This window comes from Pangasianodon hypophthalmus, chromosome 9 (assembly GCF_027358585.1).
Source record: "Pangasianodon hypophthalmus isolate fPanHyp1 chromosome 9, fPanHyp1.pri, whole genome shotgun sequence".
Classification (NCBI taxonomy): Eukaryota; Metazoa; Chordata; class Actinopteri; order Siluriformes; family Pangasiidae; genus Pangasianodon; species Pangasianodon hypophthalmus.
The window spans coordinates 17,114,608-17,131,031 of NC_069718.1; the positions used below are offsets into that span (position 1 = coordinate 17,114,608).

General features: G+C 38.2%; 1 protein-coding gene across 2 annotated transcripts in view; it reads right to left on the reverse strand.

The window, feature by feature from the left end:
• Positions 1 to 2,300: 2,300 nt before the first annotated feature.
• The window catches only part of otud7a (OTU deubiquitinase 7A), an 83,240-nt gene continuing 69,116 nt past the window's right edge, over positions 2,301 to 16,424 (reverse strand). Inside the window, exon 13 of one of the 2 annotated variants that reach the window (XR_008302303.1) lies at positions 2,301 to 3,970. The gene's annotated coding sequence lies outside the window, so the exon portion shown is untranslated. Of the gene's footprint in view, positions 3,999 to 16,424 lie in introns of both variants that reach the window. The other variant, XR_008302302.1, reaches the window with a different exon arrangement.

Below are 16,424 nucleotides of genomic sequence, written 5' to 3' on the forward strand. Positions count from 1 at the left end.
AGTGTACACAAACCTCCTAAGACACAGAATGCAATACAAAACATTGGCTTTCTTGTTTGAAATAGGCCATGTTTGTGTAATAACAGCTTCAAACACCTATTTTAAACCCTAATTATCATTCAGCTGTCCCTGAAAATGATACATAGTGCATTGTAGGTTTTAAGAAGCCTTTAAGTGCTCTTGTAGTAACATTTCTGTCTGTGTGCAAACCAGCCATCTAACATAAGCCCATCCTGAAATGCTTAGAACGCAGGGAGGGATTCGAGGGGCACTTGTCACTGGGGTGGTACCATCAAGGGTACATGTTTTGTACCTTTAGTAAGTATTTTTTAACCTGGAAATGCGAACATAGTAAAAATGATATAAGTACTTAATTGGACTTTAAGGACCACTCTTTACTCTAAAAGCTAATTAGACATACTACATGCACCTTTCCAGGTTATAAAAAACACAGACACTAAAGGTATAAAACATGAAGTTTGGAACCTTTATTTCAAAGAGTTGGAGTGCAAGAGCATACCATGCCATCTGCCTTTCAAAAAAATGCATAAAGAAAGAAAGAAAGAAAGAAAGAAAAAGAAATTGTGAACTCCTTGTAAACCTTCAAATATTGGCAAAGGAAACACTCCAGCGAGAGCTGAAACCTGACTATAGACTGTTACATTAGCAGGCTGACTAACTGGTTCATGTGTTGTTGTTTTCTGTGCATGCTAAGATTTATTTTAGCCTTCTTCTCCTTGTTAAATGGGGTCTAGGGCATTTCCAGAGCAGTTTAACAATAACACCTCTACCCTGATATTTTTATACCAATTCGACAACTTTTATGAACTTGTTTGAAGCCTGAACAAAAACCTTAGCTTAATGTAAAATTCAAGGTAATTACGAATTATTGTTTTTTCATAAAGGCCATCATGAATGTTTAATCTTGGAATATTAATCTTCAAGCACTGATATTACTGTTCATTCTGTGAATTTTTGGAGTGTTTTTGCCATGTAGTTGTTGTTGTTGTTGTTGTTGTTGTTGTTATTATTATTATTATTATTATTATTATTATTATTATTATTATCCACCAGAGGGCGCGCAAGAGGTGCAGTTGCTCAGTTGATCAACCCCACAGAGAAGCTATAGCATGACCTCATTGTCCTTCTTGTCCTTTGTCTGAACGATTTATATGTCTAAACAATTTGGTTAAATGACACCAGACAACGATGGTTTACTGAGTCCATGTTAAATTTCTTTTACTTTTCTTTCTTTCTTTCTTTCTTTATTTCTTTTTTTTAATTTTTTTTTTAAATTTGTTTTATTCTTAAACTGTTATTCCACTCCTCAGGCAAAACACGAATGTGCTTCATGTAATTAAGGCCACAGCAGGTGAAGCGACTGGCCTGGACTGCTAGTTAGGGGTCAAAGTTCAGGGTTTAATGTCAGGGTAATTCATGCCACTCATCAGTGAGTCCTAGAACTGGTAGTCAAAGTCTTCACTGTTCTCCATGCCCACTACCTCCTTTCTCCAGTTGTCTTTGTCTCACTCTTTCTCTTCCTAATTAAAAGCTTGTTGTCATGAACAAGTGTGCTAATTGCAAAGCTCAGAGCCTTTTCATTGCCTTTTCAATTCCCAGTTTTGACAGTTAGGGGTTAATCCTAACAGAACTTTTATTTGCTTCAGAGAGGAAAAGTCTTGACAAGCACTAACTTGTGCACAGAGGGCTATGTTGTTTTCCATGTAGCCCATCCTGCACCTCACATGCTTGTATTGTTGTGATTTCTACTTGTTAATTTGCAAATGTTTTTCTCTTCGTGACATGTCTCATTGTTGAAGGCGGGGAAGGGAGAAAATAGGGAACAGCTGTTACGCAGGTTGAAACCAAAAATTGGCTCCATATGCAATAAACTATGGAAAAACAGCATGCAAAAGGGGCCTCATTTAGGTCTTTTCAGTGGCCTTATGTCCCAGAATGAAGCAGACAAAAGACAAGAGGAGGGATACTGTTATTTGATCAGATTACATGTGGTTGTGGGCCTGCATGGCTAGTCAATAATGCAGCAGGTGTCTGCCTTACCTGTGAGAGCCGACAGATCCACCTGGTTGGTATGGAGACAGACTACATGCCCTGCAGGGACAATGAGTGCATATTGACTTCAGTCCCTTAACTGCCTGTGTGTGTGTGTGTGTGTGTGTGTGTGAAAGAGAGACAGACACAGTGAGAGAGCATGTGAATGTGTTCAAAATTTTGAAACTGCTAAAGACTGTAATAGGCTTGTCAGGAAAACAAAAACATCTTTCGGCTTTGGTTTCAGTAACGTCAGAGCGAGAGTAATGGGTACGTGGTAAGAGATAAGCTTTACTCTGTTTGGGTTTCGCTTTACGGTTATTGAGAATGTATGTCAAGCACTGAACCCAGTCTGAGAGACTCCAGAGGGGAAAAGAGGCTTTAGCATGGAAAGGATACTTGGGCATGTTAGGACACATCACCTAGTCAGTGTTTGCAAAGATTTTTCTGTGTCTGGAAAGTGGAGTACTGGACATAACCTGTGTCCAAAATGCAGGTTCAATAAATCAGTTTAATATTTCAATTAAAACAGAAGAGAAATGTACAGAATTCTGAAAATTCTGGTTTTAAAGGGTCACAGCACTGTTAACACCAAACCAATGACAATTTCATATACTTATTTAGACATAGAAGTTATGCATGACATAATGGTGACAATACATCAATTGTGTCTATAATGTTAAATGTATCAAATGTCTGTTTGAAAACAGAGTCAGGCAATATTGTACAATAGTGCCCTTTGTGGACCTTAGAGCCATCCAGGTACATTACTGCATAATCATCGGTGTATATAATTATGTCTTTTATCATACAGTGCGTGTGTGCCTAGTTAAAAGCAAAAGAAGGTTTACACACCATATCTTTATATATCTGTGACAGTATCAGTACCATACACACTTCCCTCTAACTTAGTCCATTGTCTACACACTCACTGGCATTTATTCTATCTTGTGAAGACGTAGAACTTGTTGTTTTTTTTTTACATCATACTGATTGTGTAATGGGCCATGAGTGTATAGTCATTATCGTTTTTAGTGTTTACCTCTGCAAACATTTCCTTTTGCATTCCTGGCAACAATGAGGCCACAACATTTGGCAATGTTTTCCTGTTGTCAAGGAACTGTCCAGAACTAACAGCCCAAAGAAGCTTATGAGTTGATAAAAACATAGTGAGTACTGCTACTTCACAGCATTTTAGTGTCAATAAATGCATTCAACATCATTGACACAGAGGCTTGAGAACAAATTAAAAAAAAATTTAAGCACAAAGTAAAGGGTTGGGACAAGTTAAAAAGAGTTTTTTTCTTTGCTTTGTTTGTTAACTACTGAAACAACATTCAAAGATATAAGAGACAAAGAAATGATTTATTTGAAGGTGACGCCAACATAGACACTTTGATAGATAAAAACAAATGCTGCTGAAGCTACATTTGTTTTTGCACTTGTGATAATGAGTAGGGAGGACCCCGTGTTTTCAGGGTGAGGACCTTCAGCAGCTGGTTTTGTCGAGTTGCTGCCATTGAGCAAGCCCCAACAAAGTAGTAAAAATGAGGAAAAATGATGAGGATGACTGAGTGTTTCCTGTGAGGACTGATCAGGGCACAGAGGAAGAAAGGGAGAAAAAGAAAAGCATTATATCATTGTATGTATGTAAAGACAATTAAACCTGCAATAATTTGCAACTACTTGCCAGGGGGTTTGAACCAACTGAACTAAGCAGGTGTTCTCCATGAAGTGAAACTCCTCCTGTGGTGGCGTGTATATCTTTATAGCTTGAAAGGTGTCAGGCTCTGCCCCTGTTGCATGCTTTAGACAGAGATGGGGTGGGGGTGGCTTGGAGTCAGGAGAATTGGAGAAGGAATAGAGCAACAGAGAGGAGGTGCTTGAGGCTCACAAAAGGAGGAGTGGCTCTGGAAATCTGCAGATGGCAGAAAAAAATGTGCCACCTGTGGCTGGATTAAAGTTTGACCTAAGGCTATGGTTGAAGCTCAGCCTTGTCATATAACCACTTTAAATAATAATAATAAAATATGGCATCATTTCTTAGCATAAATTGATATTGGGATAAGTGTATTATAGTCATATTCAGGTTGTTTAATACAAAATACAATGAACAAAATATTACACAATACTTCTGTTTTGATGAAGTTGCAGTTGAACAAAATTTCCCCAACCAGAGAGCACTGTATAGGTGAAACACTTTTAAACCAGTGTTAGTCCAGTGGTATTTTGGACATAGCCCACAGTTTTGGCTGTTTAGCAAAATATTTATTCGTTTCTTCTCTCCCTGACTCTCTCTCTCCCTCTCTCTCTGTCCCAGGAATTGCCAATTAGGACCAAAGTAAACAGTTCTTAAAAACTTATTACGGCAAGGAAATCCTTCTGAAGGATTATCATCTTCTCTTGTACCTGACCCTGTGTAGAATTTGATAAAATCATTGGACCAGCTCCCCATATTCAAACCTCAGTATGATTTGTTATAATAGAAACTGCAAATTGGTCAAAATTTTGGAGCAATTTTCACCAGCAGAGGGAATTGAGGGCATGTTGCTCAGTCATCCACAAGCTATAAATCCAGCAGCTTACCATGACCTTTCACCCACCCCTATTCTATTCAGCTGGATGTCACAATTTATCCACGACTAGGAGGGCCTTCTCTCTCTGGTGTGAAGTGTCTCAAACCCTCTGGGATTTCAGTAAACTAAGTCTTCTTTGGTCTAGCCCTATTTCAAGGCTCAGTTGGAGAAGATTTGCCTCACAGACTGTGGAGAATAGAGAACTTCAAGGCCTTTAGTGCTTGTGTCAGCTGTGTAAACTTCCAGTATCAAACCACAATCCACAGTCCCCAGAGCCAGATGGTGGACCTGAGAGGCCTGGATTAAGCACATTATTTCAACTACTTTTTCCCTCATTGTGCTGTTCTTCCAGAGGCCCTTCAGAAAGGGCAGCAGTGGAAACAGCCATTGAAACTTTTGCAAACAGTGCTTGGTTATCTTTTGCTGTAGACACCACAAGCTCCAGTGTATTGCCTGGATATTTGTCACCAGTGAACTGCTGAGAGGAACAATGGTCATTTCCACGTCTGCAAGACAGCAGAGACTAAAATAACCCCAGAGTTGTTGTGTGCTGTTGTTGAGCATTGTGACTTTTGCTTCTTACACTAGTTTAAAACCCCTAAGTTCCCCATATATGAGAAGAAGAAAAAACAAACAAGCATTTAGGTCAGCATAGAAAGCTGACTTTTTCCAATACCCAGTATCACTATTTATACAATATTGATACATAATTAGAGAATATTTCTATCACATTCAAAAAGGGAGATGCAAACTATTGAATTTTTTTTCACTACTAACACCTTTGCATATATTATTTAATCATTTTTACTTATATTAATGAAGGAACATTTGTGAAACCTAACCCACTAAATGTCTTGTTCCTATAAATTATATTTTTGTCTTCATTTACCATACAAATGTGCATACAAGTGTATACAAACTTTTGCACTCTGTTGCACTTTCATATTCACAAACACTTTTTGACAGTTGTTATTCTGCTTTAATAAATACGAATGAATAGCATCATGAATTGTAATCTCACAAAATCAATATCCATTTCTGTGGCAGTTTGATTACCCTGACAATCTCAATCTGGATATATCATGATCACAGGATTTTACAGAAGGTCACTGTTTGTTTCCTCTTAGCCTAATTATACTGGAAGATATAATCTTTATACTGTATTATGTAAGGCAGACTGAGTTCCTTTTTATAATAAAGTTCTCTAACGTACAGTCATTATGGGCAAAATAGAAACGCTGTCCAAGCACCTGGAAACAAATCTGGAAAGGTCTGCTGAGTTCAAAGATCATTTATGGCAACAGTTAGGAATATACACCAAGTTATCAGTTACTAATATTAAGTCCTAGATATACTAGATGTAATCATTCATTCATTCATTCATCTTCAGTAACTGCTTTATACTGGCAGGGTAGATCAGGAACCTATTCCAGGAACACTTGGCGCAAGGTAGGGCCATACCATGAACGGGACACCAGGCCATAACGGGGCCCACACATTTACACACTCATTCACACTCAGGGACAATTTAGCATAGCCAGTTCACCTACTGGTGTGTTTTCGGAGGTGGGAGGAAGCATGCATTTAGTAGATATAGGTATACCTAATAATCTGGCAATTGCATACTATTGGGGGCAGTTGTGGAGAGAGAGCTAGAGAGTCAGACTTGCAACCTGAAGGTGACCTGAAGGTCGTGGTTCGAGTCTCAGGTCCAGCAGGTATTGTAGGTGGGGGCAAAAAAGGCTGCCCACTGCTCCGGGTTTGTGTTCACCCATCCACAAATGGGTTAAATGCAGAGCACAAATTCCAGGTATGGGTCACCATACTTGGCCACAAGTGACTTCACCTCACTTCACTATATTTGGACATACCTAACTGTATACAATGAGTACCAGTTTATTACATATACTGATCTAGTAGCTGATACACCAGTAAATCAGTGGTAAAGCATATTATGGCAGAAAGTAATTTTAATATATTTTGTATTAGTGACATTGCAATATACTATATCCTTAGTCTATAATGCATGGTGCATTTGCCATACTCAAACTAACTCCTGGATGTTCTGACATGGGCATAACCCTTTTATTCAGCTTTAAAACATGAATACACTTGAAATGTGAAGCATGTAATTGTGGGTGCACTGCGGAGCTTACAACAAGGACCAATATGTCTGTGATCATGCAGGCAGGTTATTATCTAGCTTAGAGACAAACAGCACAGGAACATTTGGGTGGAGATAGGGCCAAAGACAATTGCTGTTTATCAGAGGAGCAAGCACTCTTGACTCATTTGGTTACAGGCCACAGTTAAGATGCAAGGATAAGAGGCAAAGGGAATGAAAATAACAACTATAAAAATCCCACAAAATGTACATACTGCATAGTGTCATCTTCTGGAAATGTATGGCACAAAGTAGAGATAAAGGCTTTCTGCACAAGATTTCAGAAGAAAAGGGAAACTATTGCAGCACTGAAACTTTGTTTGCTCCTGTTTACAAAAGTGGCACTCAGCACAAATTCAGTATTTTTGGCAGCACAAACAGTTTTTGTCCAGGTCATGGATTAGTCAAGATGTTTTGAACCTTGAGAAAGCCCCTCTTAGAGACAGTCTATTAGCATCTGTCTAATCTTGCTGATGATAGCTGTCTTGCCCTATATTTATGGAGCCTTATATGTGGCTCAATTAATTGGAAGTGAGCTGGGTGATCTGAGCTACAGATGGTGCGGAGACCCCCAGCTAATCAGGATGAGTTGAGATAATTGGCTATGGTTTAGGTGAGTGCACAATCTATAGGACTACCTGCTCAAACAGGCTTCAGATCACACATGAGCAGCTTACTGGAGGCTAGTCTGAACAAAGATGTCATTAGGAAGTTGCTGATCTTGTATGTTAGTTGTGGAAAATAAAGTCATCTGAAAACTGCTGTTTCACTTAACTGAAGAGGTGGGAGGTAATTAAGTACCTGTGAAAAGTTTGTAAAACTGGCTTTACAATGTGTAATTTTAGGCCCAATTTTGCTGTCGCAGACAAAAATGGCATGTCTTAAAAGAATTTTTTGATGATGAGATGAGATTGGTGGTCTTAGAACACATAATGTGATGTGTTTACCTGCAGCTGATTTAGTGCAACTGTGATTTAAAAAAAGAAAGAAAAAAAAAACAATGACAAAGTGTCAGAAAATTTTGATTCAGTTCTGAGTGTGACTGATGGTGTATATGCAAAATGACTGGAAAAGCTGCCACAAACACTTGCTGGCACAATTAGTAACATTAGCTATTACACAACACAATAATTAGGTGGTTAGCTAGCTTGATAGCAATCTTGACTACTGGTTTACACAGTATAATAGTTGGTCTAACTTGCTAGTGCTCCATTTTAAGTGCATGATAACACTTAAATTAACATTAGTAGTCAAACTTGCTAAAAATCTAAAGTCAAATAGCTACAGCTGAAGAAGCAACATTAGCTAAGCTGTTAGCTTAGCTATCACAATTAGCCCAGTCAGTTGGAGTGGTGTGTTCCTGGTTAGCTTAATGCTGCTAAATTAGGACATGCCATTTCTGTTAGGCACTCCCAGTTCTGTTTATTTGCTTCTTCTTCTTTTTTCCCCTTTTAAGAGTGCAAAATGGTCTACTGTCTTCCCAGGAACAAAACACTGCTAATCAAAATCTCCTTTGAATCGAGGAAACTTAAATGATTTTTCTTTATGTTAAATGCACAAGGTTATCCAGCACCAATCGGCCCTGTGTAAAATTTCCCAGTTGAATCAACCGACTCAAAGGGATAATTAGAGTCAGCTGACTGAACACAGCCAGGCTTGATTGCTGTGCCGCTCAATATAAACCTCATGTATTTGAGGTTAAGTTGCCAGTTCTAAGACTCAACAAGCCCATTACGCCATGATCAAAGGAAATGAGCTGAAGCTAAAGTGTACTTGGGTCAACAAGCAAGACAATGATCTGAACACAAAAGCAAGTCCATGTCAGAATGGTTAGAAAGCAATAAAAAATAATAATTTAATTAAATTCCAGACCTAAACCCAACGGAATCTTCCTAAATGAAGAAGTCAAGAAGAGTGGAATAAAATTCCTCAAAAGTAATGTCAGAGATTTATGTTTTGTTAGCAGTCATTTTAAAGTGTATCCTAAAGTGTCAACGAGCAGCGTTTCACACAAGGATATGTGTGTTGAATAACATTAATTAATTTTATCATTTAAATGATATGTTAGTTGCTTATCTTGGTTATTTAATTTTAAAGGTCTGTCAACTTCCTCTGTGTGACAAATACTATATAAGAAATTTTTAAAAAATGACTGGGTTTGCTGTTATAGGAAAATAATCCACTTATACCGTAGTGATTTGCTAGTGATTACAATTTATTATTGAATGATGTCATACGTAACTGTTTATAGTTACACTTAATGTTGTAGAATGCCTGTCAGACAAGTTAGTTCCTGTTATCGCCTGTATTATAGTACCTATAAACAATCTCTCCCTCATCAGCCTCTCTTTTTTTTTCTTTCTCTCTCTCTCTCCTGAAGTTAATAAGACACAAACACAGCTTGTCATATTACAGAGAACCTGGAAAGTGCAAACTCCTCTGTCCTGAAGAGTTACCTTCCTGACTGTTACAGACTTCTGACACTTGAGACTCTTTCCATAAATGTTAAACTGGTGTTTTCTGACAACATGTTTTAATGTTTATTATTAGCCTTACATTATGTAGATTGTCTGGTCATGCAAGGGCCTGTGAATGAGGTATTACTCTGGAATCAAAAACACATTCGAACAAGCACATTAATACAAACCTATGATTTAAATTACTGTATTGTCAAAACTGCTGTTATTGAAAGTTAATTAACACCTTCTGACCAATCAGATTTGAGATTTCAACAGGGCTGTGGTATAAGCAGTAAGAGAGGAAATTAGGAAGGGGCAAGCACTGATTCATTTTCAAGGCATGTCAGGTATGTTTTAAACTACTGCTCAAACTATTGCTTGACGAACTGATAAGCAGCTTTCAATTAATCAGATTATCAGTCTAGTATCTATGGTGAAATAAGGTTGTGTGCTTAGTGTGAAATTATTTTCTGAAATACTTCTAAATACTACTTCTTCCACTGAAAGTAATTATGAGTCGTTCATGAGCCATAAAACCAGGAGTGTACTGTTTACCTTTTATAACTTTAATACACTGTATCCACCCAGATATCCAACCACTATAATGTGTATCTTTTTTATGTATTTATTTTTTGTGGGCATTTACTGATTTACTTGCGAACAGTATACCCTTGATAAGAGCTTGACATTCAGTGTGAGCATGTGAGGTTGGAAGAAAACAAAAACACATATCAGTATTATGTTGACGGTACAGTATGTACCCGTGCAAAGATAATAACAATAAAAAAAACAAAGAAATAAAAGGTGAGACTCCTGCACTTCATGACTCAAAGGCTCAGTACACACAGTTGTCATTCCAGTTCTGCCGTGTGCCTCTGTCTGGTACAGAGACAGAGCACTCGCCTTCCATAGGGGCTGATGTCTCACTCATAATTGTCAGTGGGCGTGTTTGGAGTTGCACTATAATTTGCATGGTGCCTATCGTCTGGGTGAGGCTGTGCTGAGCCGTGGAGCACTGATGTGGGTCACTAAGGCCTGTAATTGCTGGTTTGATAAACTACGCAGAACTGAGACATATACAGATATGCAGATATACCATATGAGATATTTTTCTCCTTAAACAACACTAGATAACTTTTAGCTTTTCACTAGGTGCCACAGCATGAATCTTGTACAGTTTTGTAATGCGTGTCTAGTATTACATAAGGTCACTGGGATATGACATTGAACTTTTAGAGGAAGTGGTTAGACGTGCGTCAACACCTACTCTTTGTTCCCTCTTACTGAAAATCAAGTGGTGTACAGATGTACTTGCATGGAAAATACACTTCCACAGTGTGATAAGTCTGGTTATTAATCAAACGAACATGCAATAAAGAACTTTGCATTGACACGGTTGGCCTGGATTCTGTGTAGCAAGCTCGGCCAAGTTTCAAATCAAACCCCCACTCTGCAAAACATTGAGGCTAGCAACTGAGAGAATTACCTCCCTCTGTCTGTCTATCTCACTCACTCCCTTCCTCCCCCTTTCCACTATCCTCCTCTTTTCCCAGGGGCTGGGCCAAGCTCCCAGTGCAACTCAACTTTAAGCTGTGCTATGAAGCCTGTGAATGGGGGAAGGGATGAGGTCACCATCATCGGTTATGCTGCTTTGTTAGATAGCATAAGCCAAAACTGTTTAAATTATTAAAACAAAGCTTAGAATTTGATATTAAATCAACTGTTTTGATGTTTAGTGTTCAGTTATTTAATATATTTGATAGTAAATCAAATGCCAAATGCTAATTGTGTAATATCCTATCCTCAGGGCACATTTTCTCACAGGCTAATTGTGAAATAGAGGGTGTGATGTGATGATGCCACAGTTTCCAGTCAGCTAAAATGCTTCATTGCTTTTGAAACTAACAGCCTCCTAGTAATAATCTCACAAGCCTTGGATAGAAAAGGGTGTTGATTTAAGACACTTAATATTAGCAGTCCTTTCCTGAAGGTCATATCACATTGCCTAAGTTGTTCATACCCATGCAGAGCTGCAGAAATGCAGAAACTGTGTGTGCCATTCTGACATGTTCTACCTAAAGTCACATGGCTGCAAAGTAATTTTGCTGAAATGCAGCTACCCTTTGACCCTTTCATGCTCTTGTTGAGTGCAGCGAACACAAAGATGACAGGATTACGTTTATGTATACATGTAAGGGCCTAGAGATACAGCCAACTGCTGACTAAGGCAAGCTGGTTTATCTTTAAAAGCCACCAGCAGTTTAACTCAGTTTTGGACGAACTCCAGTGTCAAATGTCTGCAGTCAACATTCACAAGGCAGTTTAAGCAGTGACTTGTGCATATTGGTGGAAATTTTGACTGGTAGAAATTCCAAAATTAGAAAGGAATCACAAGCTTTGAACTAGTTATTAAGCCAAAATAATGAGATATTATATCATAATAAGGACATAGCACTTCCAGTTCTGGGCTTCCATACCAGATATGCATAATTCAAACTGTAATGTAACACTAATTGAAGATATTTTTTCAAGATAGCCTTAACTTAATTAGGAGTTGTTATATTTCACATTCACAAGGTGTACTTTCAGCGTGTAATCATCATTTGGCTAGTTGTAAAATTAATTTTCAGCTATGCACAAATATATGAATCTGCCGATTAGTAATGAGTTGGAGTCTGAAGGTAGAAATAGGGCTTCGAGCAGTGAGAGGTGCATTTTGGTGCACACACTGCTGCTGCTGCTGACTGTGTGTTTCATAACTGTGTATGTGGCTGCGGCGCGCACGCACGCGCGTGCTGAGTCCCATCGCGTGTCTAGCGCGGCACTCAGAGCACAATCCTGTGACGCAGGGGGAGCTATTAATATCACAGGAACGGGATGTTCTCGGCAGCGCCGGGTTCACCAGAGGACAAGCGCTGAACGACATTCGGGGACTGTTGCGCGCTGGGTTTTGCAGGACTGTGGGGGTAAAATGACGTCTGTACATCATGTGTTTTGGTCTGCTCGGTCGCTCTTGGGGTGAGTCGCAGGACAGACGGAGCAAAGCCATTGGGAGAGGAGAGGAGAAGCGAGCGGAAGACGCAGTGGCCGCGTTCACACAGTGGAAGCCTTAAAGCCCCGCCCACTCTTGAACCCGCTGACTTGTTGCTCTCCGATCAAAACAACCACCCACTCGAGAACGCGCGTGCGTGCGTGCGTGTGTGTGTATGTGTGAGGGTGTGTGTGTGAGGGTGGGTGTGTGAGCTGCACACAAGGACTTTCTTTCCCGCAGAACACCTTTTTTTTTTTTTTTTTTTTTCAAGCTCGAGTTAGTGCGAGCATTTAAGGGCAAGAAAAGGTCAGACGTTTACACACACATATACACAGCTGTCCAAAACTGTTGGCACCCTTAAAGAGAATGGGCCAAATTGATTAAATTAATATAAACATTCCACACAATGATTCAAAATTTCCACTACATAGTTTCTGGGGAAAAAAATAAATTATGTAAACTTATGTTTTTAATAAAAAGTCATGAGAAGAAAATAGAGTTTGGCCAAATTATTGACACCCACAAAAAATACCTAAAAGTTGTCATGTTTAAAAAGAGGAGTACATGTGAAGCACATGTTAAACATCATAGAGAAAAGGAAAAAACTTTCAACACAAAAGACACAGATGCTTGTGTATCTGCATGAGTCAGCTAATGAATATTTAAAATATTTACAAACTGTTAATAAATACCATTGAAAACAATCAGGGCCATAAAAGAAAGTTCAAAAGGGATGACAGTTTAAATAATTTATTGGGATGGGAAAATTTTTATTAGGGATTGAATGTATTACCTTACATGATCAAGAAATTGATCAGATTTCTTTGATATTGAATTGTTCATTCAACCATATTAAGTAACTGCTTTATCCTGCTCAGGGAAGTGGTGGATGTGGAGTCTATTTTCTGGATTCAACACTAGGCATGAGGCAGGAGTACACCGAGGATAAGACACCAGTCCCACACTCATGTACACCTGGGACCTTTTCGTTAGGTGAGAGGAAAACTGGAGAACTCAGAGGAAACCCACACATGCTGAAAAACTTACACAGAACTGGAGACCCCAGAGCTGTGAGGTGCCAACACTACTTGCTGCGCCCCTGTGCTCCCCATATATATAATATTTTTAAATATATGTACCATTAATAATCTATAAAAATATTTTCATAAAGATATAGGTATTCTGGAGTTTACTGTGCAATTTACTTATACACAAGCAAATAAATGTTTAGTCTGTGTTCATGTTTATGACACATTTGCAAATTGCTTTTTTGAATCCATCTCAATGACATACGTGTCTTGTAAAAATTTAGAAATTATCTTTGTGGCTTTTAGTTACATACACAATAAGGTCCAAGGTTTAATGCAGAGAGTTCTCTACCTGCCCCTAATTGCAGCTAATGTATTCCTTACTGAGCCCATAAGAAATGCTGCACAGAATGAGAAGCAAACAAGAGTGATCTCTTCATCTGCTTATGTATAAATTTAATGACCAGAATCCCACAGCTGCATTTCCATCATTGTGTTTTAGCTACATAGATTATACATCTAAAATGTTCTATACATTATTTCTAAAATTAAGAAGGAGAAAATGTCATTTTACCATAATGGAATAACACACTTAGTGAGAAGCAAACCAACAGGTGCTGCATTACTGAGAGAAGGTCATTTTTTCCCATTCAGACTTGAAAAAAAAAGTATTAAAACCACACATTACACAGGATATACTGCAGTACTATCAGGCCTACTAGGGTTCCACTCATGTTGAGCTCATTACATGCAGAGATTTTTTTCTGTCTTTCACATGCACCAGTTAACAATTAACGTTAATCCTAATCCTGATTAGTGTTAAGGGAAATAATAATAGAATGGCTTTCCCATATGTGGTCCTGCATACAATGCTCCTGAGCAACAAGCTGGCCTCCTGGCTAAAACAGCCATAAAATTCCCAAGACTCACAAATGTGTTAGCAGCTGCTATACTCATTTTAGTCAATGAAGACATTTTAAAGCAGACATAATACTGTAACCAGTGTTTTCTTTTTTTCACATTTCATATGGTTTAATTAAATACAAATATAGGAAAAGTGTACAGGCTGTATATACAGGCTGTAGGCTAGTGCAGTAACTAGTCAATATTGCCTGTTTATTAGGTTTTACTTCTGCATGTTGGATTTTTTTTTGTTTGGTCATTTATTTCAGGCTATATTGTTTCCTGCATTACTTCTCTATACAGAAAACATGTGATTACAATAGTACTAGAAAAGGGGTTTATTCTAAATAATACAATGGCAAAGAGATAGATTAAAAATAAGTTGAAAACATGAATTATAATTTTTGACAGTTTTGTTTTCTTTCCCTTTCACTGTGTACTCACTAAAGGTACACAGTACAGGCAAAAAGTTAAATCTAAAACCCTTAAGGGTTCTTCAGTAGTACTTCTGAGGAATCCTTAAAGGTTCTATGTAAACTCCTACAACAGAGTGTTTCCTGATTAAAGAGGGTTCCTAATATAACTTTTTTGGAAAGCTGAGAACTCATAACTATCCAAAGAACCACTGAAGAATCTTTGAAGTGTTCTTTTTTTTTTTCTTCTAAGAATGTACGTATATTTAATTTTAATCTGTCTCTGTTTTCCAGGATCATCCAGAAGTGAGTGTGTTAATATAATGATGATCTAAATGATGTGACAAAAGTAATGAAAAAGTCACTGATGATTTGCTTTCCATGTGTTCTTACTGACCTACATCCACTGTTTAAGTACGTGAGTTATAGAATATGTTGATTTCTATCCCAAAATGGAGTGCATTGTTTGAATTGAAAGATTGGTATTGAATATGGAGTTAAAATAAAGATAAAGGGAAAGACTGTTAACCTTAACCAATAGTACATTGTAGCCACATGCCTAGAGGTCAGACTAGGTATTGCTGTAGTTTGAATAACAAGAGCAAAGAAGGCTTTTATCTACTGTCTCATTAGAGTGTGTAAATGCAACTTATAGGGGTAGCATGGTATAGCATGAGTGGAGAGGAAGGGAAATACAGATGTCTCATGGCAACAAGACCCAACAAGAAGAAATCCCACACTCCAACTCCCCCAGTTCACTGCTCAATGCTCTCTATGGAGACACTTCACATAGGTCAGAAAATAAATTTTAAAAAGTTATGATTTGTCTTATTCCTTTCACTGGTATTGTATGAGGTAGGTGGGTCTTGCTCTGCAGCACTGCGGTCAAGTGGATTATTATTAGCCAGAGCTGTCACACAAATTTACCATATTACTACATTATGCCTCTGTTTTTATCTGAATTAAGATGTTTAGTTAAGATCAATGTGGTAAATGTGGTCATGTTCATCTCATCCACTTTATTCAATCATTAACTAAGAAGGTCATAGTGATATTAGAGTCTTTATGGAGTGGATGTACATCTGGGCTCCATGCCTTTCTTATCTCATGCGTGCCATATTTTGATTTCTCCTAGTACTGCTGGGTAACACAGTCTCAACTTGTTTGTCTTTTACGATGACACATTCTGACGTGGCTTTATTTGACTCACAGACCTTACCTTGAGCAAAGGGCTGTTAAAACCTGACTAACTGGAGAGTTCAGCCCCCACAAAGAAACACAAAACATGACATTAAAAATGGCTTTCCCTGTCTATATTTATTTGTATATATTTCAGAGAACCTTTAATTGCATTTAGCTCATTTCGTATATGCTCCAGACTAGTTGGTTTATCATTTCTTTAATTGTTTCTATTGTTATATTTCTTGTGGTGAACAAAGTACAGAATGTAATATTGAATGGGGGTGGACGACATGCTGGTCTGTGCTAAAAACTTGTTTTCTTCCCACTCATCACTTTAAAAGTAACAACCTTTACATTCACCATAGGTTACCGGTGAGACATCAGTAGATTTTCCATTTCTTTCCATTAACATTGTTAGTCATGCCTGAACACTATTACTTATTGCATATTTGTTGTTTCAGCATTTTCCTCTTCCAGAAGTGGCCTTCATTTGTGAACAGCAAATGCTAAAGCAATGGTTCAGGTGATCACCCATTTAAACAGCAACAGGTAGGATGGGCAGTACAATATTGTACCGGCATCTGAAACACTGGTACGCTTTGTCAGTGTGCTGAAT